This window comes from Schistocerca cancellata, unplaced genomic scaffold (genome assembly GCF_023864275.1).
Source record: "Schistocerca cancellata isolate TAMUIC-IGC-003103 unplaced genomic scaffold, iqSchCanc2.1 HiC_scaffold_1150, whole genome shotgun sequence".
Classification (NCBI taxonomy): Eukaryota; Metazoa; Arthropoda; class Insecta; order Orthoptera; family Acrididae; genus Schistocerca; species Schistocerca cancellata.
In genome coordinates, this window is record NW_026047149.1 from 5,371,502 (window position 1) to 5,396,668 (window position 25,167).

At 47.4% G+C, this 25,167-nt stretch overlaps 1 protein-coding gene and 1 pseudogene across 1 annotated transcript in view; both read left to right on the forward strand.

Annotated features, from left to right (window-relative positions):
• Positions 1-25,167, forward strand: part of LOC126159971 (voltage-gated potassium channel subunit beta-2-like) — a 683,413-nt gene that overhangs the window by 524,588 nt on the left and 133,658 nt on the right. The window lies entirely within an intron of this gene.
• On the forward strand, positions 15,909-16,026 carry LOC126160076 (5S ribosomal RNA; annotated as a pseudogene).

The following is a 25,167-nucleotide window of genomic DNA, read 5'->3' on the forward strand; positions in this document are numbered from 1 at the left end:
GGGAGGTTACCATGAGAAAAAGATTGAATAATCAACGAAAGGATAACGTTCTACGAGTCGGGGCGTGGAATGTCAGAAGCTTGAACGTGGTAGGGAAACTAGAAAATCTGAAAAGGGAAATGCAAAGGCTCAATCTAGATATAATAGGGGTCAGTGAAGTGAAGTGGAAGGAAGAAAAGGATTTCTGGTCAGATGAGTATCGGGTAATATCAACAGCAGCAGAAAATGGTATAACAGGTGTAGGATTTGTTATGAATAGGAAGGTAGGGCAGAGGGTGTGTTACTGTGAACAGTTCAGTGACCGGGTTGTTCTAATCAGAATCGACAGCAGACCAACACCGACAACGATAGTTCAGGTATACATGCCGACGTCGCAAGCTGAAGATGAACAGATAGAGAAAGTGTATGAGGATATTGAAAGGGTAATGCAGTACGTAAAAGGGGACGAAAATCTAATAGTCATGGGCGACTGGAATGCTGTTGTAGGGGAAGAAGTAGAAGAAAAGGTTACAGGAGAATATGGGCTTGGGACAAGGAATGAAAGAGCAGAAAAACTAATTGAGCTCTGTAACAAGTTTCAGCTAGTAATAGCGAATACCCTGTTCAAGAATCACAAGAGGAGGAGGTATACTTGGAAAAGGCCGGGAGATACGGGAAGATTTCAATTAGATTACATCATGGTCAGACAGAGATTCCGAAATCAGATACTGGATTGTAAGGCGTACCCAGGAGCAGATATAGACTCAGATCACAATATAGTAGTGATGAAGAGTAGGCTGAAGTTCAAGACATTAGTCAGGAAGAATCAATACGCAAAGAAATGGGATACGGAAGTACTAAGGAATGACGAGATACGTTTGAAGTTCTCTAACGATATAGATAAAGCAATAAGGAATAGCGCAGTAGGCAGTACAGTTGAAGAGGAATGGACATCTCTAAAAAGGGCCATCACAGAAGTTGGGAAGGAAAACATAGGTACAAAGAAGGTAGCTGCGAAGAAACCATGGGTAACAGAAGAAATACTTCAGTTGATTGATGAAAGGAGGAAGTACAAACATGTTCCGGGAAAATCAGGAATACAGAAATACAAGTCGCTGAGGAATGAAATAAATAGGAAGTGCAGGGAAGCTAAGATGAAATGGCTGCAGGAAAAATGTGAAGACATCGAAAAAGATATGATTGTCGGAAGGACAGACTCAGCATACAGGAAAGTCAAAACAACCTTTGGTGACATTAAAAACAACGGTGGTAACATTAAGAGTGCAACGGGAATTCCACTGTTAAATGCAGAGGAGAGAGCAGATAGGTGGAAAGAATACATTGAAAGCCTCTATGGGGGTGAAGATTTGTCTGATGTGATAGAAGAAGAAACAGGAGTCGATTTAGAAGAGATAGGGGATCCAGTATTAGAATCGGAATTTAAAAGAGCTTTGGAAGACTTACGGTCAAATAAGGCAGAAGGGATAGATAACATTCCATCAGAATTTCTAAAATCATTGGGGGAAGTGGCAACAAAACGACTATTCACGTTGGTGTGTAGAATATATGAGTCTGGCGATATACCATCTGACTTCCGGAAAAGCATCATCCACACAATTCCGAAGACGGCAAGAGCTGACAAGTGCGAGAATTATCGCACAATCAGCTTAACAGCTCATGCATCGAAGCTGCTTACAAGAATAATATACAGAAGAACGGAAAAGAAAATAGAGAATGCGCTAGGTGACGATCAGTTTGGCTTTAGAAAAAGTAAAGGGACGAGAGAGGCAATTCTGACGTTACGGCTAATAATGGAAGCAAGGCTAAAGAAAAATCAAGACACTTTCATAGGATTTGTCGACCTGGAAAAAGCGTTTGACAATATAAAATGGTGCAAGCTGTTCGAGATTCTGAAAAAAGTAGGGGTAAGCTATAGGGAGAGACGGGTCATATACAATATGTACAACAACCAAGAGGGAATAATAAGAGTGGGCGATCAAGAACGAAGTGCTCGTATTAAGAAGGGTGTAAGACAAGGCTGTAGCCTTTCGCCCCTACTCTTCAATCTGTACATCGAGGAAGCAATGATGGAAATAAAAGAAAGGTTCATGAGTGGAATTAAAATACAAGGTGAAAGGATATCAATGATACGATTCGCTGATGACATTGCTATCCTGAGTGAAAGCGAAGAAGAATTCAATGATCTGCTGAACGGAATGAACAGTCTAATGAGTACGCAGTATGGTTTGAGAGTAAATCGGAGAAAGACGAAGGTAATGAGAAGTAGTAGAAATGAGAACAGCGAGAAACTTAACATCTGGATTGATGGTCACGAAGTCAATGAAGTTAAGGAATTCTGCTACCTAGGCAGTAAAATAACCAATGACGGACGGAGCAAGGAGGACATCAAAAGCAGACTCGCTATGGCAAAAAAGGCATTTCTGGCCAAGAGAAGTCTACTAATATCAAATACCGGCCTTAATTTGAGGAAGAAATTTCTGAAGATGTACGTCTGGAGTACAGCATTGTATGGTAGTGAAACATGGACTGTGGGAAAACCGGAACAGAAGAGAATCGAAGCATTTGAGATGTGGTGCTATAGACGAATGTTGAAAATTAGGTGGACTGATAAGGTAAGGAATGAGGAGGTTCTACGCAGAATCGTAGAGGAAAGGAATATGTGGAAACCACTGATAAGGAGAAGGGACAGGATGATAGGACATCTGCTAAGACATGAGGGAATGACTTCCATGGTACTAGAGGGAGCTGTAGAGGGCAAAAACTGTAGAGGAAGACAGAGATTGGAATACGTCAAGCAAATAATTGAGGACGTAGGTTGCAAGTGCTACTCTGAGATGAAGAGGTTAGCACAGGAAAGGAATTCGTGGTGGGCCGCATCAAACCAGTCAGTAGACTGATGACAAAAAAAAAAAAAAAAACGGAGCTCCATCGCAGTCTTTAACACTGGTAGCATGCCGCGACAGCGTGGACGTGAACCGTATGTGCAGTTGACGGACTTTGAGCGAGGGCGTATAGTGGGCATGCTGGAGGCCGGGTGGACGTACCGCCGAATTGCTGAACACGTGGGGCGTGAGGTCTCCACAGTACATCGATGTTGTCGCCAGTGGTCGGCGGAAGGTGCACGTGCCCGTCGACCTGGGACCGGACCGCAGCGACGCACGGATGCACGCCAAGACCGTAGGATCCTACGCAGTGCCGTAGGGGACCGCACCGCCACTTCCCAGCAAATTAGGGACACTGTTGCTCCTGGGGTATCGGCGAGGACCATTCGCAACCGTCTCCATGAAGCTGGGCTACGGTCCCGCACACCGTTAGGCCGTCTTCCGCTCACGCCCCAACATCGTGCAGCGAGTGCCAAATAGGAGGAACAAAGTTAGAACAGGTGGACGGTTTCAAGTACACTCCTGGAATTTGAAATAAGAACACCGTGAATTCATTGTCCCAGGAAGGGGAAACTTTATTGACACATTCCTGGAGTCAGATACATCACATGATCACACTGACAGAACCACAGGCACATAGACACAGGCAACAGAGCATGCACAATGTCGGCACTAGTACAGTGTACATCCACCTTTCGCAGCAATGCAGGCTGCTATTCTCCCATGGAGACGATCGTAGAGATGCTGGATGTAGTCCTGTGGAACGGCTTGCCATGCCATGTCCACCTGGCGCCTCAGTTGGACCAGCGTTCGTGCTGGACGTGCAGACCGCGTGAGACGACGCTTCATCCAGTCCCAAACATGCTCAATGGGGGACAGATCCGGAGATCTTGCTGGCTAGGGTAGTTGACTTACACCTTCTACAGCACGTTGGGTGGCACGGGATACATGCGGACGTGCATTGTCCTGTTGGAACAGCAAGTTCCCTTGCCGGTCTAGGAATGGTAGAACGATGGGTTCGATGACGGTTTGGATGTACCGTGCACTATTCAGTGTCCCCTCGACGATCACCAGTGGTGTACGGCCAGTGTAGGTGATCGCTCCCCACACCATGATGCCAGGTGTTGGCCCTGTGTGCCTCGGTCGTATGCAGTCCTGATTGTGGCGCTCACCTGCACGGCACCAAACACGCATACGACCATCATTGGCACCAAGGCAGAAGCGACTCTCATCGCTGAAGACGACACGTCTCCATTCGTCCCTCCATTCACGCCTGTCGCGACACCACTGGAGGCGGGCTGCACGATGTTGGGGCGTGAGCGGAAGACGGCCTAACGGTGTGCGGGACCGTAGCCCAGCTTCATGGAGACGGTTGCGAATGGTCCTCGCCGATACCCCAGGAGCAACAGTGTCCCTAATTTGCTGGGAAGTGGCGGTGCAGTCCCCTACGGCACTGCGTAGGATCCTACGGTCTTGGCGTGCATCCGTGCGTCGCTGCGGTCCGGTCCCAGGTCGACGGGCACGTGCACCTTCCGCCGACCACTGGCGACAACATCGATGTACTGTGGAGACCTCACGCCCCACGTGTTGAGCAATTCGGCGGTACGTCCACCCGGCCTCCCGCATGCCCACTATACGCCCTCGCTCACAGTCCGTCAACTGCACATACGGTTCACGTCCACGCTGTCGCGGCATGCTACCAGTCAGGCCGTGAGAGCGCAAATTCAAGCGGCCTGCCAGGTACAATAACTGTCATTTGTTCTCATAGTGCACGGACGGAACTGCTCAGCCTGGGACTCGAGTTCGATCCTTACTACCATCCTACGTCCAATTTCTGAATCGCTCCCTTGCTCGACTATAGGAAATCGAACGATCACGTATGGCGAACTGTCTCTAGCGGGTCTTTTGAATTTGCGTGCGCAGTAGCTACTTCAGTACTAGTTAACTGCCGGCCTGTGTGGCCAAGCGGTTCTAGGCGCTTCAGTCCGGAACCGCGCGACTGCTAGAGTCGCAGGTTCGAATCCTGCCTCGGGCATGGATGTGTGTGATGTCCTTAGGTTAGGTAGGTTTAAGTAGTTCTAAGTTCTAGGGGACTGATGACCTCAGAAGTTAAGTCCCATAGTGCTCAGAGCCATTTGAACCATTTTACAGATCGTTTCTTGCGCCCTTTTTTGTCGAAAGTTTGTGGCTTTTTTTTTTTTTTGTGTCGAAAGGAAACTTTTTCTGCGTTTTTGAAGTACTTTTACGTGTTTATTGGTTATGTGTATTACTGTACTTGCATTTTCCTTCCTGGTGTCTATTTCTGCTGGATATCTCTTTCTGCTGCTGTTCTGTGCTTGTAAGCCATCCTTTCGCGTTCGCAATCTGAGTTGGTAGAAACGGAAACCTAATAGTATATAACTATCTTTTCCGTCTGTCTGTTCAAAACCCCGTTTCTCAGGAACGGATAGACGAATAGAGTTCAAATTTGTGTCACATACTGAAGTCTACGCTCCCTTTCCGTTATTATATATATATATATATATATATATATATATATATATATATATATATATATATATATATATATATATATATATATATAATTAGGTTTCACAGTCAGTGGAATCAAAAGATACGGTCATTTATGTCACATATTTTTAAAATCGCAAACTCGGCGATCAAAACGTAGAGGGTTCTTCCCGTTGCGGTAGGAGCACCAGATTTGGCAAGATGCAAGATTTGACACTGCAAGTAGGGGAAAAAATTCCGAAATTTGTATATTGTGATTATATCACACGAAAAAAAATTTTGTTATTTTTTACGTGACTTTCTGTCTGTCTGTTAAGACCCCTGTTGCCCTGTTGCCCTGTTGCCATGATCGGCATCGCTAACAGGCAAAAAATGTCGATATTCCCAATTCCCGGGATGGATGAACTATAGCCGCATAATCAAGTTTGTACGGGTACCTCGGTGCACGAGTTGTACTTTCACGTCTTCCTCTACAAGAATTTCAGACACAACGTGAAATGCTTCTACGACCTCTCCCATCGGCCGCCACGCTAAGTGTCGACTTTGTTTGCCCGGACTGTGTGTCTGCTGAAATCAGGTTATGTGCCGAAAAAAATGTACGTAGTAAAAGGTGAGAGTTAAATTATTAAGAAATAGGCTGTGAAAACAGTACGCACGATAGCAGCAGAATGAGACAGTCACCAGAGAGGACGGAAAATGAGAGCAGCGTACATAAACACTACCCACGAAAAAGTACGCCCAAAAATGCACAAAAAATTTTCTTCGTGACTATTTTACATATTCCATGCTGTCAGAACGACAAAAATTGTGCAGAAAGCAATCTATAAATAGGTGTTAACACTAGTAATGTAATTTTCAATTGAGATATCGAAACAAACCGATGAAATTACATGTGTTATAATTTTTAGACCTACAGTAAACAAACGACCGTAAACTCTGTATTATACCTCACAGAAATAAATTTGACTTACAGTAGGCGGCAGATGGGTGTCGAAACGTGTCTGGGTGTGAGTAAAAAGAAATAAACAGTGTTTTGCATAAGGCGGGGCTCAAGAAATACAAAATCGAACTTGAAGGGTAGCGTCAGTATTATGATTTTCTCCCAGTTGGATTACATACGGTCGACAGCAGCAGTATGTGTTAGTATCAGACCCGAAATTATTCTCAGTTGCTAAATACACTGACGGAAAAAAAATCGCGACAGCAACAGGTAATTAATATAGAGTAATGGAATTTCGGGAATACATTTGTCAAGCGTTTAACAATGCAAGATCACAAGTTAATGTAAACGCGGGGTAAGTCATTGCAAATGTGAAGTCATCATCATCAGTTATCTGCTATATTAGCAAGTCCTTTGCCTCTCCATTTTCTGCGATCCATTGGTTCCTTCTTAAGGCTGCTGTATGTTGCACCGTCCATCATGTCATCCAGTATCTGGAATCTCTTCCTTCCTCGCTTCCTTTTCCCCTCTACGTAACCTTCTAAAACTGTTTTTATCAGTCCGTCATTCTTTCTTAATATATGCCCAATCCAATTTCTTTTTCTTCTCTTTATTACATCTAGTAACTGTCTTTTCTCTTCCACTCTTCTCAGTACCTCTTCATTTTTTACTCTGTCCATCCAACTTATTCTTTCCATCTTCCGCCATGTCCAGATCTCAAAAGCCTCCAGCCTTTCTCTGTCTTTTTTCCTCATAGTCCACGTTTCAGCGCCATATAGAAGAACACTCCATACAAGACATTGTATGAGTCTCTTTCTGAGTTCTCTGTCCAGACCGCTGCAGAAGATTCTCCTTTTCTTATAAAACGCCTCTTTTGCCATTGCTATCCTTGTTTTAATTTCTGTGGTGCACTTCCAGTCGGTGTCTATCCTGCTTCCAAGATACTTAAAATTTTGCACCTAGTATTTCTCCATTCAGCATAATTTTCATTTCCTTATTTCCTCCTAGTGCCAATACTTTTGCTTTATTTGTGTTAATTTTCATTCCATATTTTTTTCCGTTAGTTGCAATGGTGTCCACCAAATCCTGTAATTCTTTTTCCCCTGTGGCTAGAAGGACCATGTCATCAGCAAATCTCAAACACCGTACTCTTCTTCCTCCAATTTCTACTTCTTTGTCATCTAATGAGCATTGGTCAATCATATTTTCCAAGTAGAGCTTGAAAAGAGTAGGTGATAAACAGCGTCCTTGTCTGACTCCTTTTCCTGGTCCGATCCAGTTTGTACTTTCTCCTCTCACTTTAACTGAAACTTTTTGATTAAGATAATGAGTTTATAAGTCTTCTGGTTTTCCAGTGCCCTCTCTTTTCCCTCATTATAGTCGCCAGCTTGTCCCAAACCACATTGTCAAATGCCTTTTCTAGATCGACGAAGCACATATATAGGTCTCTCCCTTTTTCAATAAACCTTTCTCCCAAGATTCGTAGGAGCGCTATTGCATCTCTGGTGCCCGTATTCCGTCTAAAACCAAACTGCTCCTCGCCAAGATTCTCCTCCATTACTTTTTCAAGTCTTTTATTAATTATTCTTAACATCAGTTTGGCTGCACGTGAAATGAGGCTGATTGTCCTGTGCTCGCTGCGTTTCTTGGTTCCTTGTTTTTTTCGGTAATGGAATCATTACTGTTGTCGGAAAGTCCTCGGGCCAATCACCAGTCATATATTTTGTTACATAACCTCAATATTGTGTGAAGTACACTACATTAACAACGGATGTGAGCGCCAGAATGTTGTATGCAAGCGTGCAAACGAGCATGAATTGTGTTGTACACGTGCTGGATATAAGTTTGTGGGAGGGAGTTCCACGTTTGTTCCACGTGGTCGGTCAGTACAGGGACGGTTATTGCTGGTTGTGCGTAACTTTGGAGCGATCGTTCGAGACACGTCTGGTGATAATGCGGGCCAAGGCAACGCGTTGAAACTTTATAGGGCACGCTGGGTTACAACAGCGATATGTGGCCAGGCGTTATCCTGTTGGAAAGCTACATCGTGGAATGCTGTTCACGAATGGCAGCACAACACGTCGAATCACGGGACTGAAGTACAAATTTGCAATCAGGCTGCGTGGCACAACCAGGAGAGTGTTCCTGCTGTCATACGGAACCGCACCCGAGACTGTAACTCCAGTGTGTGTAGCAGGCAGACAGGTTGGTTGTAGGCCCTCAACCGTTTGCTTCTAACCAACATACGGCCATCGCTGGCACCGAGGCGGAACCATCGTTAATCAGAAATCACACGAGACCTCGAACCTGGCCTCCAGTGAGTTCTCGCTTGAAGCCTCTGAAGCTGCAAATGGCGGTGGTTTGGGGTCTGTGGAAAGCACACTGCAGGGCGCCTGGGTCGGAGCTGTCCTTAGAGTAACCGACTTGTAACAGTTCGCTGCGTCACTGTGGTACCAACTCCTGTTCAAGTTGCTGCTGCAGATGCAGTACGGTGCGCCAGAGCCCTACGCCGAACAAGACGCTCTTCGTTCTCAGTAGTACCACGTGGCTGACCAGAGCCCGGTTCAAAATGGTTCAAATGGCTCTGAGCGCTATGGGACCGAGGTCTTCAGTCCGCTAGAACTTAGAACTACTTAAACCTAACTACACTAAGGACGTCACACACATCCATCCGCGAGGCAGGATTCGAACCTGCGACCGTAGCGGTCGCGCGGCTCGAGACTCAAGCGCCTACAGCCGCTCGGCCACACTGGCCGGCCCGATATGAAGAACTAGTACATATATAAAGTATCTGTTCTTTCGCCGACTGAGGTGGCCGAGTGGTTCTAGCCGCTACAATCTGGAACCGCACGACCGCTATGATGGCGGGTTCGAATCCTGCTTCGGGCATGGATGTGTGTGATGTCCTCACTTTAGTTAGGTTTAAGTAGTTCTGAGTTCTAGGGGACTGATGACCTCAGAAGTTAAGTCCCATAGTGCTCAGAGCCATTTTAACCATTTTTGTTCTTTCGGACATGTTCGAAAGAACAGATACCATCTTCATATATATATATGGTAAAGGCTCACCGTCCATTTGACCATATTCTTCTCTGCGGCTGCACAAACAGTGCCCGAACTCTCACGGGAATCGGCAGTAAAGCCGCGACTAATGAGTATAATGGGCAGGAGCACTATGGATATAGTGCGGAACAATAAGGTGGGAATGTGGGTCTCACGGGAAGCGTGCAAGGGATAAGTCCCTGCAGCCGCGCTATTCATCTGTGTCCTCGGTGGCTCAGATGGGCAGTCTGCCTTCGGCAGTGACACAGTGCGGACCGTGTTGCCGGCCGGCCGCGCTGTGGTGCGCGCGCCGTTTTGTTTACGCCGGAGCAGCTTCGCGTGTGCGGCGTTGTGAGTGTAGAACGAGATGGCACAGTCGTACAGAAAAACGACTTTGAAATTCAGTTTTGCGAACGACTATACACGACCAAAGGCACACGAGATCGAACGTTTCTTAAGAGAAGAGGTAAAAATCGATCCACAGGAAATCGTGGGGATCAATTTATCGATAGATTCAAGTGCCGTCTATGTCAAGCTTGTTGACGAGGCTGCTTGCGAAAGACTTTTACAACGATCACCGAACGGGTATCGTTTCTGTCATGCCGACGGGAATGTTGGTGCGGTTACAGTCGATCACACGGGAATGGGGATCCGCACTATACGAGTCTTCGAACTTCCGTTTGAGGTCCTGTCTGAACTTGTTACCGACGCCTTTCGACCGTACGGTACAGTTCTATCCCATGTGGCCGAAAAATGGACGAGTTTTACCACGTACCCCGTTTTAAATGGGGTCAGACAAATACGGATAGAACTGCGAAAGCACGTCCCCTCTTATTTGTACATAGGAGGTTGTCGAGCGATTATACTGTATGATGGGCAACGTCGCACTTGCTCGTGGTACGGGAAAGAAGGTCACGTCCGCTCGGAATGCCTCCAGCGACGTTTAGTGCAAACTCCACGGGATGACGTTCAGGAGCCACAACAGATGACTGTCTTACCGTTGACCTTTGTGGAAGCCCTGAGAGGCGACGTGAGGGAGACTTCCGATGGCCACTAGCAGCTCCCCCTTATAGAGAACATGGACACCAACGGACTGGAACCCCGACCACCGGTTCCACCACAGCAGACACAGGACACCACACAAGAGATGCAGCTGACGGCCGCTCCAGGCTCATCCGTGGTGGCTGCCAGTGCTTCCACCGAGAGCGTGATAGGCCAGGCCCAAGACGGAGCATACGCAGCCCAAACAGCCGATGCGGAAGCAAGGCAACGGAAACAGCGTTCGCCGAAGAGAAGAAAGAAGCGTCGACTGACTTCTGCTGACGATAGCTGCTGACGATAGCCATAGTCCCGAGGGGACAGTGGACGACAACGACAGTATCGACCTGAGACCAGAGGATCCAACAGATACCGAGATGACGGCGCAGGAATTACACAGCGACGATAACTTGAATTCTCCTTCTGGTGACCGGAAGGCAGAAGTGGAGATGACAACTGTCCAACACCAGAGCGGTGACAACGTTGCCTCCCATCCTTCGACCAGTTCCGGAAATATGCTGGGGGACTGGGCGCAAGAAATGGACCAACAGGAACAGAATGAAAATACGAACGCGACGATTGAGGATAGTCCTGGCCAGAGGCCGGGAGGGGTCGGGAAATGTTGAACAACTTGGTGTGGTGAGGAGCGCCGTGGGGTGCAGATAGACGCTTAATGACACCGCCCTACAACTGATGAACACACGCCAGGCGTACCGCATTCCAACGATAAACATGAATGGCATTCGGACACCGCTTAAAATTCAAATGCTGAAAGATATGTTGCGCGCTGCGGACGTGGATATTGTACTCCTACAAGAAGTGCGTTTCACATCGCCGCCAGAGTTCTACGGTTACGAGGCACATTATTCAGTGCACGATGAAAGTGGATGCGGTGTGGCGATTCTCACCAGGGAAGCAATAGGACTGGAGGACGCCATGTCTCTCCCTTCGGCACGTGGCATAGCGATCACTGTCGACGGCGTTCGATTCATCAATTTATACGCGCCATCTGGCTCCACAAAATGAAGGGAAAGGGCGACCTTTTACACCGAAGAGATAGCACCGTTGTTCGCTGGACGCTATGATAACTATATAGTGGGCGGCGAATTTAACTGTGTCGTCGACAAAAAGGACCAAGTACCTAATTACGTGCCATGCATGGAACTGCGTGCGTTGATTACCGAAATGGCGCTTCTGGATACCTGGGAACTGCAGCATGGCGACAGACCGGGTTATACGCTTGTAACGGGACACTCGGCGAGTAGACTTGATAGAGTGTACGTGACACGAGCTCTACGGACGGCGATACTGGATGCCGAAATCTGGCCAGCGGCTTTTACGGATCATATGGCGTACGTCTGTACGATTTCACTAACGCGTCAGAAGATATGGCGGAGTAAGGGTCACTGGAAAATGAATTGTGCACTTTTACGTGACACTGAATGTCACCGGTCGATAGAGGCGGCCTGGGAGACCTGCGTTCGCCGCCAACGAGCGTACACCTCGGTTCTCCAGTGGTGGATTAAATGCGCAAAACCAACGTTACGGAGAACGTTGATACGATACGGGCAGGACAAATCGCAGTGGAACCGCACAACGGCTGATTTTTATTTTACAGCCCTGAGGGAGCTGATGACCCAACAGCCATCGCCGGAAAGGCACACGGCCATGCGCAGGATAAAAGCCAAGTTATTACAGCTGACGAGACTAAGAATGGAAGGTATAATGGTCCGGGCGAGATTGGCGGACACAGCTGCTGCCGAATCCCCCTCCATGCACCACGTGGTACGTGAACGCCAACGACGACGCAGGACATTGATCAGGGAACTAATCTCTGAAACTGGCCAGCAAGTTGTGCACCAGCGTGATATTGCGCATGTGTTTACCGACTATTTCCGCCAGTTATATGGACGTGTACAAGGGAACCACGAGACACTACATGATGTCATCTCGGAAATGCCAGATAGAGGACCACCCCTGGATGCAGAGACTTTCATCACAGCGATAACAGAGGACGAGCTGACAGACGCAATTGCCAGGGGGGCTCCGAACAAGTCCCCAGGACAGGACGGCTTCCCAACTGAATTTTACCGCGCCTTTGCATACCTCATGGGACGGACCTGGATTCAGATGTACAACGAACTCCTGTTACCGCAGACTGAGATACCTGCCGAATTCACGGAGGGTATCATCATCCCAATACCCAAACCACGCGGTGGCAGAAGGCCAGGAGATTATAGACCACTCACACTCTTGAACTGCGACTGTAAGATTTTCGCGCGCATCCTTGGGGCTCGCCTGCGGTCTTCAATTTCTGATAGACTCCTCATAGATCAAACTTGCCTCGTCGGTAAGAGTAACGTACATACGGCGCTCGGTGACTACCGAGATATCATCGCATTAGCAGCGGCATGCCGAGTGCGTGGGGCAATCGTCGCTATTGACTTCGATCATGCGTTCGACAGAGTGAATCACACCTTTTTGCATGCGGTGATGGGCAGATTGGGAATCCCAAAGCCCTTCATTCTAGTGATCATGCGACTGTTACACGGCGTGCGATCAAAGGTCTCGGTGAATGGACGGGGCACTGACTACATTGTTATTTCAAGGTCAGTTCGTCAAGGTTGCCCCCTTTCGATATTTTTGTATGCAATGGCTTTGTAACCCTGTCTATATGGTCTCCGCAGACGGTTGGAGGGAGTGCCGTTGCCACAACTGACCTTTCATTGCCGCGCTTACGCTGACGATGTGATGCTGGTGGCAAGGACAGGCGACGAAGTACGTACGGCGTTGGCATGGATACAGCGATACGGGATGGCGGCAGGAAGCGTGCTTAATCTACAGAAATCACGCTGCATAACGAGGATTACAACCGGGGGAGGAAGGACAGCTCATGTTAGTTAAGACCATAAAATGTCTAGGTGTTACGTTCCACACGGATGTGCTGCGGACAGCAGCGGATAACTACCGACGCATATTGAAGCTGATGCGGACAATGGTGCTGTTACAGAAATTAAGAGCGTTGGATATGATTCAGAGGGTGACCTATGTTAACGTGTACCTAGCACCGAGACTCACTCACGTAGCGCATGTCCTGCCTTTAACGCGCACAATGGCATCACGGATACAAGCAACTTACGGAACCTACGTGAGTGTGGGCCACCTGTTTAAGATCCGATACACAACACTTACGCTACCACCTGGAGAGGTGGTCTAGTGAACGTATATGAAAAGGCACGGACGTTATTCGTCAGTACGATTTTCCGACAGTGGCGCGGTCAATTCCGCAATATCTCGGGCGGGTTGGCCCATGTACTAGCGCCCACTTCAATGCTGCCCCCGGTCGGTGTGGGCCTTTTTTTTTTTTTTTTTTTTTTTTTTTTTTTTTTTTTTTTTTTTTTTTTTTTTGAGCTTAGCTATGTCAGAGATTCCTTCCCAACAACACGACTACCGACGACGCGAGATGTATACCAACTCTTACTGCGCCGGTGCCCCAGGAATACCCTGGAAAAGAAGTACCCAGACAAGAACTGGCGACAGATATGGCGCGATATACGGAACGTTTACCTCCCAACGTCGGTACGCTCAACATGGTATGTGGTGATAAATAGGAAGTTTGCAACGAATCAACGGCGGCACGCGATTCATTTGGCAGACACTCCACTATGTTTAGGCTGCGCAACAGTGGACACTGATGAACATCGTTTAGCATGTAGTGGGACGGCTCCAGTGTGGCACTTGGCACAACAGATATTGGCGTTCCTGCTACGCTCCGCCCCTCACACAATTTCATCAGACACACTTTTTTTCCCCCAAGAATCTTATTTTCCGGTCCAAAAAAATCCAATGCAGTGAATGGGGAATGGTGGTGGGCTACGTGTTTAACGAATCGGAAAAGGACAAAATTGATTTTTGGCATTTTCTCCTGGATGGACGCACGAAGCTGCAACAGCATAAGAAATATGGGCAAGACTTCGCTAATTACTTGCGACTTACATTTACCGACCCGCCGGCCAGATGGGGTGTGACGGGTGAGAGATGAGATGGACGCAGAAGCCGAGATAGACATCGATCACACTTACGGACCCTTAGTTAGTTTCGAGAAGACGACCCAGTCTTACACCAACGTCTGGAGAACGAGTCGATAGATGGCTCTCTTGCTCTATCGAACGTCGGGTCGTGAGCAGGTGTCGCCCCCGGCACGAATTTCATTTCATTGCTACAGGAGCATGTTTCTTTTGTATTTGTACTATCCGCAATGTCTTCATGTCTTTCATTTGGGCATTTTCAGTTTTATTCATTTCCTTAATTAATTAATTTTCTAAGTAGCCACTATTTGTCAACATATGGACATTGTAGACACTATTTATGCGGTAGTACAACAAAATGTATGTCAGCAAAGGTGGTAAGCCTGACATTGGGAAAAAAAAGGCGCTGGTTTTAGGCACCAAAAAAAAGGTTGATAGAACAATTAAAAAATAAATTTAAAAAATAAAAAAACAAAAAAGTGGTAAAAAATGGTTAGCGTTCAAGCCCCGTAATCACTGGATAGAGTCCCGTTCGTCTGTTTTTTTATTTCTTTATTTTCAACACAGTCCTTTTTTTACTATTAAAAAAGATGGATAAAAAAAGAAAAAAAGTTGGATAGAAAAAAATAAAAAAATAAAATAAAAATAAAAAAGATGGATAGAGCATCTGTCATATAAGCAGGAGATCCCGGGTTCGAGTCCCGGTCGGGTCACACATTTTCAGCTGCCCCCGTTAACTTATACCAACGGCTGTATTCAGGCAGGGGTATTCATTTCGTTGTAAGAACTAGTACACCAGTTGCGCAAAAAATCTATTCTTAAAGCAACTAGTGCCCTATTTCTTCGCATCGGCATTCTTCAGAAACAAGTGCTGAAAATGGTGAACAAAAATCTAAATGACAAGGTTAGTCTTTGCGGTGGACCGACACCTGCGAGGGTAAATGCTGACGTAATCGGCGCTACCAATAGAAACTGCAACGTTTGGCATCGCCACACAATTTTAACACTACTGCTAGGTCGCTGGTATTGGCAAATATGAAACAATGGGGAAGTCGACATGAAGTGTTCCGTACAAATGCGATATGTGGCGAAACAGAACGACGGACTGATCGGACACCAAATGGTTCTTAGCACTACGGGACTTCTGAGGTCATCAGTCCCCTAGAACTTAGAACTACTTAAACCTAACTAACCTAAGGACATCACTCACATCGATGCCCGAGGAAGGATTGGAGCCTGCGACCGTAGCGGTCTCGCGGTTCCAGAGTGTAGCGCCTACAACTGCTCGGCCACACCGGCCGGGCCATGGGACACCTTTTATTGTGTTACCACTGTTAGCAAAGTCGTTATCGGGAAGCGTGAGCGTGCATCGTCTTCTTTTCAATTCTTGCTGTGAAGGGGATAGGCAGGCTGCTAGGTTCTAGATGCGCAGAATATCTGCTAATAAATCAGTACTTAAATATAGAGCTAGGCAACGGCCTTGCCGCAGTGGATACGCCGGTTCCCGTCAGATCGCCGAAGTTAAGCGCTGTTGGACGTGGCCGGCACTTGGATGGGTGACCGGCCGGGCAGCCGTGTGCTGTTGCCATTTTTCGGGGTGCACTCAGCCTCGTGATGCCAACTAAGGAGTTACTCGACCAAATACTAGCGGCTCCGGTCACAGAAAACCATCGTGACGACCGGGAGAGCGGTGTGCTGACCACACGCCATCTTCATCTGAGGATGACACGGCGGTCGGATGGTTCCGATGGGCCACTCGTGGCCTGAATACGGAGTGCTAAATACAGAGCTCTAAATGCGGCACTATGTTTGCAATAGGGAGCAGATATTTTTGTAGGACAATAAGTCGACAGTTTTTCCATCGATATATCGATACTTTTCTTCGGTCCGTCGAGAGACGTCAACCATATATTTTTAAATATCGATATGTCAGATTCCCAGTTTTTTTAAAAAATAACAACAGTCCTAACTCCGCAGCATTCTCTAGGCTACACATGCCGTCTGGATAGTGTTAAATAGCCGGCCGCGGTGGCCGAGCGGTTCTAGGCGCGTCAGTCCGGAACCGCGTGACTGCTGCGGTCGCAGGTTCGAATCCTGCCTCGGGCATGGATGTGTGTGGTCTCCTTAGGTTAGTAAGGTTTAAGTAGTTCTAACTTCTAGGAGACTGATGACCTCAGATGTTAAGTCCCATAGTGCTCAGAGCCATATTTTTGACAGTGTTAAATAGCCAATAGCGATACGGGCAGTCATATCATCTGTAAGATCTGCCGGTAATCACACAGAGTGGCGCATCAAAGTCCCGCCGCTGTCTCACGGAGGCCACAAAACTACAGCCAGGCACAGCAAGTTCTGGCTGGTCGGTATGGAAGAGGTTATTCAGCTCGACATGTCGCAAACGATGCGACAGCAAGTGTCTGCTACTGGGTTCCTACGTTGGTGCAGATTTCGGTCGAGCTTGAGCCCTCATTTTTATCCTCGAATTCGCGAGTCAGCTACTTCGTGCTGGTCGATTAAGCTCACGCACCGCACTCGAATCGGGCAATATGCGGTGGGTGTCGGATGAAAACGCCGTGGTGTGGAAATAAACACTTGAGGTCTATCTCCCACCACCGGCGAGTTGTGCAAGTGCTAACAACAACAAACCGGTTGCCAGATCCGACGTACACACAACCGTTAGGCCAGGTTTAGAAGCGGCAATAAATATTTCCGAAATCCCCTTTCTGTGTCTGAGACCGAAAAACACTCGTTTTTGGGTCGGCGAGTGGTGTTCTATTACATTACACCACCTGACATAAGCATACGCAAGTAGGTTACGAGCAGGGGGCAATTGCCCCCTTTCTGATTTCTGGGGTACAAATTTTTCATTCACTAGACAGGGTGTAAATTTTAAGTTGACAAACCAGAATAACTCGAAAAGTAAGCTTCACACGAAAAAATGTGTAGAATTCAAAGTTGATTATTTTGGTTCGAAACGGCTCTCAGCACTATGGGACTTAAAAGCAGTGGTCATCAGTCCCCCCAGAACTTAGCACTACTTAAACATAACTAACCTAAGGACATCACACACATCCATGCCTGAGGCAGGATTCGAACCTGCGACCGTAGCGGTCGCGCGGCTCCAGACTGTAGCGCCTAGAACCTCTCGGCCACTCCGGTCTGCTTGATTATTTTCGAGGGGGATATGTGCTAGAGCTAAAATTAGCCAGCCACCCCAGCCCCATGAGTGTGGGCGGGAGGGAACTTTAAAATTTCAAATGGGAACCCCCATTTTTATTGCAGAATCAGTTTCTACATAAAAAACTACGTACATTTTGTCTTAAACATTTGTTTTGATTGTTGTTAGTTGGCGCTATAATTCAAGAAAATCCACGTTCTCATTTTTCCGTGGAAAATGGTTACGAACGAATAAAAAATACTTATTTACTTCATAAGTTTTGATTCGCTAAAACTAAAACTCTCCCTCTGTCCTCAGAGGGTGGGGTATGAGAGAGAGGAATTAGAGTTTTACAAATGTTGACCCAAATACTGTATTAATTTTTTCCGCAGATTCGGATAAGTTTTGTTTGTTTCGTGGCCATGAGGCCACACATCTTTCAGTTATCAATCATCTGACTAGCTAACTATCTAACCAAACATCCTACTCACTAACTAGTGAACTCATTAACTAATACACTAACTGACTCACGAACGGCGGCCAGTGTGGCCGAGCGGTTCTAGGCGCTTCAGTCTGGAACCGCGCTGCTGCTACGGTCGCAGGTTCGAATCCTGCCTCGGGCATGGAAGTGTGTGATGACCTTAGGTTAGTTAGGTTTAAGTAGTTCTAAATTCTAGGGGACTGATGACCTCAGATGTTAAGTCCCATAGTGCTCAGAGCGATTTGAACCATTTTTTTTGACTCACGAACCTAATTAGGACACGGATTTTAGCGGCGCGGGATTAGCCGAGCGGTCTGGGGCGCTGCAGCCATGGACTGTGCGGCTGGTCCCAGCGGCGGTTCGAGTCCTCTGTCGGGCATGGGTGTGTGTGTTTGTCCTTAGGATAATTTAGGTTAAGTAGTGTGTAAGCTTTGGGACTGATGACCTTAGCAGTTGAGTCCCATAGGATTTCACACACATTTGAACATTTTTGAAGAATTGGGAAGGTGGTTCGATGAACCCTCAGTCAGGCACTTAAATGTGATTCGCAGAGTATCCATGTATATGTAGATGTAGATGTTGTTGTTGTTGTGGTCTTCAGTCCTGAGACTGGTTTGATGCAGCTCTCCATGCTACTCTATCCTGTGCAAGCTTCTTCATCTCCCAGTACCTACTGCAACCTACATCCTTCTGAATCTGGATTTTCTTGAATTACAGCGCCAACTACCAAGAATCAAAACAAATGTTTAAGAGATAATGTACCTAATTTTTTTATGTAGAATCTGATTCTGCAGAAATTTTAAAGTTGCCTCCCGCCCCACCCCCAGGGGGCTGGGGTGGCTGGCTAATTTTAGCACCAGCAGATGCGCCCCTCGAAAATAATCAAATTCGGATTGTACACATTTTTCCGTGTGAAGCTTACTTTTCGAGTTATTCTGGTTTGTCAACTTAATATTTACACACTGTATACTTCTCATACATTTTTATATGCTGCGCGGGATAGCCGCGCGGTCTAGGGCGTCTTGTCACGGTCCGGGCGTTTCCTCCGTCGGAGGTTGGTGTCCTCCCTCGGGCATGGGTGTAAGTGTGTTGTCCTTAGTGTAAGTTTAAGTTAGTTTAATTAGTGTGTAAGCCTAGGGACCGATGCCCTTAGACGTTTGGTCCCATAATACCTTACCACAAATTTCCAAATTTTCAATTTTTATATAGGCCTACAACTAGCTGAGAAAGCCGTAGTTGGTCATGGCATGGGAGAAGCCATGTGTATCACGACATGGACGCAGAAGTTTATCTCATTAAGTATGTTATAAATGCAGTTATCGTCTGATTGCGGTTGTTTGGTACCGGTGCGTGGCAGTGGACGTGTGTGGTGGGCAAAAATCCGAGAAATATGAAGTAATAAATACTCTTAGGTGAAGCTAAATAATATACGGCTTGCGAACTTTTAGCATATACGTGAAAATTTTTTATTGTTTCGTTCACGATGGAACGTAATGGTGACACAGCCCTGAATGTGTTTCATCGAATCTGTGGTGGGTGGGAGCGAGTGACTCGGGTCGGCAGACATCTCAATATAATGGGCGATGATATTTAGCTCGCATAGAAAAAGGTATAGTCTCTATGCATACAGTTTTAATCTGCCAGGAAGTTTCATATCAGCGCACACTCCGCTGCAGAGTGAAAATCTCATTCTGGAAACATCCCCCAGGCTGTGGCTAAGCCATGTCTCCGCAATATCCTTTCTTTCAGGAGTGCTAGTTCTGCAAGGTTCGCAGGAGAGCTTCTGTAAAGTTTGGAAGGTAGGAGACGAGGTACTGGCAGAAGTGAAGCTGTGAGGACCGGGCGTCAGTCGTGCTTGGGTAGCTCAGATGGTAGAGCACTTGCCCGCGAAAGGCAAAGGTCCCGGGTTCGAGTCTCGGGCCGACACACAGTTTTAATGTGCCAGGCAGTTTCATATTCTCTATGATTTTTTTTAACTTTTCCCTATTAGTGAATATAATGACTTCTACAATCCTCACCGTGTTCCATTCATGCAACATTATGCTCCTCATACACCGTCCCGCACTGCCGTTTAGTGATAAAAATAAGAGTTTAGCGACTATTGGACCAAAATTGCGACTGCATTCAAGACTTCCTTGTAGACGTCGCTCTTAACGGAACAAAATCGACAGATGTAAACGTAATTTCCGGTGCACCCCAAGGAAGTGTGATAAGATCGTTACAGTTTACAGTATATGTAAATGATCTAGTAGACAGCGTCGGATGCTCTCTGATACTGTTCGCAGATGTCACGGTTGTCTGCAACAAAGTAGCAACGCCAGAAGATAGTAAGAACTTGCAGAATAACGTGCAGAGAATTCGAAAGATGGTCCAAATGCCTCTGAGCACTATGGGACTCAACATCTGAGGTCATGAGTCCCCTAGACTTAGAACTACTTAAACCTAACTAACCGAAGGCGATTGAAATTAGGTTGGCTGATAATGTAATCAACAGGGACAATGGGTTTCCTCTCAGCATGACGTGGAATCCTGTATTATCTCGCATCAAAACTGAACGTTCTTCGGTGCGGCCCTGAGTGCGATATATCGCTGCCAGCAGAGTTTCACTAAGGGCGGCGCCAACTCCCTGTCTTGGAAGGCAGAAACCGTGACGGGTGGCGCATGCGCCGTCTACTGAACGGCGGCCTGTATAGGACGTCGATTTGCAACCTGGCGTCAGTTCTCAGCGGGACCCATCAGCAGAAGCAGCATTCTCCTAAAGATGGCGACCAGTTGGATCGCCGAAATATCGAGTGAAGTTGATTTTAGGATCCGGCAGCAAACCCGAAGAGACTTTCAAGACTTATTACGCCGGGAAATCCTACGTAATCACAAAATACACTCCTGGAAATTGAAATAAGAACACCGTGAATTCATTGTCCCAGGAAGGGGAAACTTTATTGACACATTCCTGGGGTCAGATACATCACATGATCACACTGACAGAACCACAGGCACATAGACACAGGCAACAGAGCATGCACAATGTCGGCACTAGTACAGTGTATATCCACCTTTCGCAGCAATGCAGGCTGCTATTCTCCCATGGAGACGATCGTAGAGATGCTGGATGTAGTCCTGTGGAACGGCTTGCCATGCCATTTCCACCTGGCGCCTCAGTTGGACCAGCGTTCGTGCTGGACGTGCAGACCGCGTGAGACGACGCTTCATCCAGTCCCAAACATGCTCAATGGGGGACAGATCCGGAGATCTTGCTGGCCAGGGTAGTTGACTTACACCTTCTAGAGCACGTTGGGTGGCACGGGATACATGCGGACGTGCATTGTCCTGTTGGAACAGCAAGTTCCCTTGCCGGTCTAGGAGTGGTAGAACGATGGGTTCGATGACGGTTTGGATGTACCGTGAACTATTCAGTGTCCCCTCGACGATCACCAGTGGTGTACGGCCAGTGTAGGAGATCGCTCCCCACACCATGATGCCGGGTGTTGGCTCTGTGTGCCTCGGTCGTATGCAGTCCTGATTGTGGCGCTCACCTGCACGGCGCCAAACACGCATACGACCATCATTGGCACCGAGGCAGAAGCGACTCTCATCGCTGAAGACGACACGTCTCCATTCGTCCCTCTATCACGCCTGTCGCGACACCACTGGAGGCGGGCTGCACGATGTTGGGGCGTGAGCGGAAGACGGCCTAACGGTGTGCGGGACCGTAGCCCAGCTTCATGGAGACGGTTTCGAATGGTCCTCGCCGATACCCCAGGAGCAAGAGTGTCCCTAATTTGCTGGGAAGTGGCGGTGCGGTCCCCTACGGCACTGCGTAGGATCCTACGGTCTTGGCGTGCATCCGTGCGTCGCTGCGGTCCGGTCCCAGGTCGACGGGCACGTGCACCTTCCGCCGACCACTGGCGACAACATCGATGTACTGTGGAGACCTCACGCCCCACGTGTTGAGCAATTCGGCGGTACGTCCACGCGGCCTCCCGCATGCCCACTATACGCCCTCGCTCAAAGTCCGTCAACTGCACATACGGTTCACGTCCAAGCTGTCGCGGCATGCTACCAGTGTTAAAGACTGCGATGGAGCTCCGTATGCCACGGCAAACTGGCTGACACTGACGGGGGCGGTGCACAAACGCTGCGCAGCTAGCGCCATTCGACGGCCAACACCGCGGTTCCTGGTGTGTCCGCTGTGCCGTGCGTGTGATCATTGCTTGTACAGCCCTCTCGCAGTGTCCGGAGCAAGTATGGTGGGTCTGACACACCGTTGTCAATGTGTTCTTTTTTCCATTTCCAGGAGTGTAGTTCAAATGGCTCTGAGCACTATGAGACTCAACTGCTGTGGTCATAAGTCCCCTAGAACTTAGAACTACTTAAACCTAACTAACCTAAGGACAGCACACAACACCCAGCCCTCACGAGGCAGAGAAAATCCCTGATCCCGCCGGAAATCGAACCCGGGAACCCGGGCGTGGGAAGCGAGAACGCTACCACACGACCACGAGATGCGGGCTACGTAATCACATATGGATGTAGATGTAGAAAACCAGATGGTTTGATACTATTCACATCCGTCCACACCTGTCTTCTTCGGAGTTGGGGAGTATTACACTCGTCTGACTGTTAGAGTACGCCGACTCGACGTGATACGGAGTCAACAACTCGTCGGAGGCCCCTGCAGAAATACTCAGCCGCGTTGCCTCTATAGCCGTCCAGAATTGCGAAAGTTTTGCCAGTACCGGATTTTGTACACGAACGGACCTCTCTACTATGTCCCATAAATGTTCGGTGGGATTCACGTCGAGGCCCAATCATTTTCTCGAATTGCCAGAATGTCCTTCAAAAGAAACCACATGCAGTTGTGGCCCAGTGACACGGCGGATTGTCACTCATAAAAGTTCCATCATTCTTTGGAAACATGAAGTCCATGAACGGCTGCAGATGGTCTCCTAAAGTGCGCGTCATTTATGACGGCGGCCGAGTTTAGGTTCGTTCTGCGCATCTGACGTCACAAAACACAGTCAGCCAATGAACAGAGAACGACGTTGCCAGAGCTCGACTGCAGTGCAGAGCATGGACGAGTGTCTTCAGTTTTAGGAACGTTCAGTCATTAATGAAGTAACTGAACAAAAGCAATGTCTTTTGATAGCAGACTTTCTTTTATAGAAAGTTTGGAAAAAGCATTCTTTATACCAATTGCTTCATATTCTATTAATTAATTAAACCAAACAAGCAATAAGCTTCCTAATTCAGGCGATAGCAAGGAAAGGTGTTTGTATCATTCTCACTAACCGCTTTTTCGCAATAAAGAACAACGGTAATTGTTTATTTCCTATTGTACTTCGACGAAACATGAGTAATTCATAGTCATACCAACACTCTGTGTCGGTCTTTTGCGTGAGTCTTTAAAGTCCTCCAGCAAATTGGCTGAACGCTGACCTGTGTTAGCGTAATGGTTAAGGTGTTTGGCTGCTGAGCAGAAGGTTCTGAGTTCTAACCTTATTTGGTGCTTAACGTTTTCTTTATTTAAAAACAAGATCGATGTGTCTTACTTCATAAATTTTATTCGTTTGCATGTCATTTTTTGAAATTTCTAGTGGCAACTAAAATCGAACATAGGGAAGTATACGCTGTGAACTTTTACCTCTGCAAACTCTTCAGAATTTCGTGCAGTGGTTTAGTACATCTAATGCTGCAAAATAACTGCATTGAACATCGAAACAAAATTAAGTCATTTGTAGGGGAAAGGTATCAGTCGACAAGATGTATAAAAATCAAATTTTTGGGCCAAATAGTATTTGTGAAATCGAATGATAAAGTGTGTCAAAGCAGTCGGGACACCATGTTTCAGCACAGGCAAGCAGTGCAGTGATGACAAAATCGCGCACAGAGTGGAATGCGGGGAGCACGTGTCTGTAGCAGCGAAAGGGTTAATGCGGCCGTGGCGGCTTTACTTCATAAGCTGCGCGCTCCCCCCTCAACGTAAGTTTGCGAACTATACTATACTATGGCGCTGCTTCTCTTGGCGCGTGCAACTGCCAACGCAGCAACCTCCAGCGTCTGGGCGGGCATGCGCCAACCGCCAAGATAAAAGAATTGAACTATAGTAAGCAATGGTTATCCAGACGGCAACAGCGTAAAATCAATGCACCATACTATCACGTCAGCTATAGTAGCCGGACATTACCATATCCAGTCGACGATCGCTTCAGTTAGACCAGGGGAAACAGACCATCCCATGTAAACACAGTGCACACCATTCCAGCTTGTACTGTGGCTTGCTGACAACTAGTGTCCATGGTTCAAAAATGGCTCTGAGCACTATGGTACTTAACTTCTCAGGTCATCAGTCCCCCAGAACTTAGAACTACTTAAACCTAACTGACCTAAGGACATCACACACACCCATGCCCGAGGCAGGATTCGAACCTGCGACCGTTGCGGTCGTGCGGTTCGAAAACTGTAGCGCCTAGAACCGCTCGGCCACATCGGCCGGCTGTGTCCATGGCTTCGTGGGGCCACACTTGAACCCTACCACCCCTCTTACCAACTGAAATCGGGATTCATGTGAACAGGCCACAGTTTTCCAGTCGTTTACGGTCCATCCAATACGGTCACGAGCCCAAGAGAGGCTCTGCAGGCGATGTCGTCTGCTGACTTACCTGGGCATTGGGTGTTTGTGTTGTTCTCATCATTTCAACGTGGGAGATTAGACTGTGTAAAGACTGGGACAGCGGTGTACCGTAGGTATCTAGAAGAGCGTAGCGTTCCAAAGGATTGGGAATGGGCACAGGTCATCCCCGTTTTCAAGAAGGGACGTCGAACAGATGTGCAGAACTATAGACCTATATCTCTAACGTCGATCAGTTGTAGAATTTTGGAACGCGTATTATGTTCGAGTATAATGACTTTTCTGGAGACTGGAAATCCACTCTGTAGCAATCAGCACGGGTTTCGAAAAAGACGATCGTGTGAAACCCAGCTCGCGCTATTCGTCCACGAGACTCAGAGGGCCATAGACACGGGTTCACAGGTAGATACCGTCTTTCTTGACTTCCGCAAGGCGTTCGATACAGTTCCTCACAGTCGCTTGATGA